The following is a 2,424-nucleotide window of genomic DNA, read 5'->3' on the forward strand; positions in this document are numbered from 1 at the left end:
TAGTAAGGGTTAGAATCAAAAGTTAGAATCCTTTGCTATAAATCCATGCCTCTCCAGCGTTCCTTGTGAACATTACAACAGGTAGGTGATCTGTTCACAAAAGGTATTTTGGATATAAATTTTATCATACCTTTATAACAATGAAGAGATTTCTTTAATACGACCTTGACAAAATCTAAACAGAATGTATGCACTTAACATAAATGCTAAGTGCATACAGTCTGTTTAGGTCCATAAATACCTAAGTGGCAGATGCAGTTAGATGGCTATTGAAGGGGATTGTGCATGTGGCAACTTCAGAAATTATAATGCATTTTTAAATAAGGTGACTGCTTGTTCCATCCTGTTTAGAAGCTACCAAAATGTAGTACGTGCTTTGTATTTTTTAAAAGTTGAAATGGTGGGAATACATCTTAAGACTTCTTAGGGCCCTTCCAAGTTCAGGCACAGAAGGATCTATGGCCAAATTCACATGTGCCACTTTCAGCCCCTCTCTTGCTGGTGATGTGCCCCATGAAAAACAGAAAGGTGGTTGTAAACGTACCTGTGCCAAGCTTCTGAATGAGTTGATGGCCATGACTACAATGCTTTACAATGCAGATATGGTCAGAGTGAGCTCTCTCTTCTCTCCCTCTTTTTTGTCCGAGCTATAGCACAGCTAGTCTCAAGTGACTTGCTGCCAAAGCAAGCACAAAGGCTAGTTGAAACAAGCACGTTCCCTGGAGATAATGATGAGAAAGGAGGGAGTGCAAGGCCACAAGATCTTTGCGCATTGCTTTCCCTCTCTGAATTTAAGAAAGACACATCAAAAATATATGCAAAACTATCTGGCTGTTTGTGGGTTAGTATGGTAGGAAAAGCATCTACCTCTGAATAGTGTTTGGGAAATAGGCTGCTGGAGTTATTCCCAAATAGCTGTCTGCATAGCAATACAGTTTTCCTAAAAATGTATTTCAACATGTCAGGTGGTATGACAAGATGGCACAACCCTTGACTCTTACTTCCTGAATGACTGGAAGTACAGTTGCTTTATTTATTCACATCTATTTATTCACTGGGTTATTTGATCTCCATCACACCAACTATCAGCTGCCTGTAAATGCCAGTGCAAATTTACACCTATCAACCTTACAAAACTCTAATGGCTTCTCTCCATGAAAACGCACATTAGTGATGAATTCATTTCTTTTAAATATAGAGGATGTTTCTTTAAGTTAAGTTTAAAGACTTGTCTCTTTAAGTTGTAAGACTGTTGCATCTTTAGTAGCTCTGAGTGAAATGCACATCAGGTGTGCATTTAATAATGTGCTACGGCTCTTGCAAAATTCACTCCTGTAAATAATCTCTTCTACCAAGTTATGCTATTATTAAATGAAATGCAAATCATGTCTTCAGCAGAGCTTCATTCTAGATGCAAAACTTTCGATGGTAATCTGCCCACTAAGTTGTGATCCTGAGAGCTGTGGAAAGATGCAATCGCTTACAGCCATGTATCTGTGAACTTCCCAAACAGGAAGAATATGGTTGTTTTAATTAGCAAAACAATTGCACAACTGTACTGGGTACCCTTGCTGTCATAATGTTTACCATTTCTTTGTACAATGAAACTCTTTTGTGACTTTGTTGTCAATACATGGACAATCCTTTAACCTCTTTTGAATCAACTAAAGGCATCTACTGACCCTTACTTAACGTAAGAGCTATGGTAAATTGATGTTAATGCCTTGGCAATAGATTACTGTGCATGTGTAAAAAAACCCCCAAAGACCTATAGCTGCCATATACCGAGTCAGACTAGTTCAGCATTGTCCACTCTGTCTGGCAGTTGCTCTCCGGGGTCCCTTGTAGACAATACATACTCCTTGAGGTCCTTTAACCAGAGATAGTGGGGAACTGAACCTGGAGCCTTCTGCATGCAAAGTATGTGCTCTGTCACTGAGCCCCCAAAATAAACTCTGCACAGGCATCTGTATTCATGGCCCACTGAAATTAATAGTACTTGTGTGCTGACCAAACACAAAGGGAGACATGTTTTGAGGTTCCAGCTGCACATTACAAAGTCTTTGTGTTTGTTAGGGAACAACATGAGGACTTAATATCACACGTGCAATGGGAGTTTTGAGCCTCCCAGAGCTAAACTACACGAGACAAATTATACAAAGACGCTCAAGTGAAGGGAGATGCAATGTTAGCCGGGAAGTGTAGTTTGGATTTCACCTCTCTCTACAGAGCTGGCAAAGATAGCTCTTCAGAGGGTTTGTTTTCACCTCCCTACAGAGCCAGCAAAGATCACTTCTCAGAGGGTTTGTTAATAATCGTCAGAGCCTTCCGAGAGGCAAAGAGGAAATTAAACCCTCTGAGGAGCGATCTTTACCAGCTCTGTAGACAGAGGTGAAATTCAAACTACGCTTCCCAGCTAACATT

This window comes from Eublepharis macularius, chromosome 10 (assembly GCF_028583425.1).
Source record: "Eublepharis macularius isolate TG4126 chromosome 10, MPM_Emac_v1.0, whole genome shotgun sequence".
In the NCBI taxonomy this organism is placed as follows: Eukaryota; Metazoa; Chordata; class Lepidosauria; order Squamata; family Eublepharidae; genus Eublepharis; species Eublepharis macularius.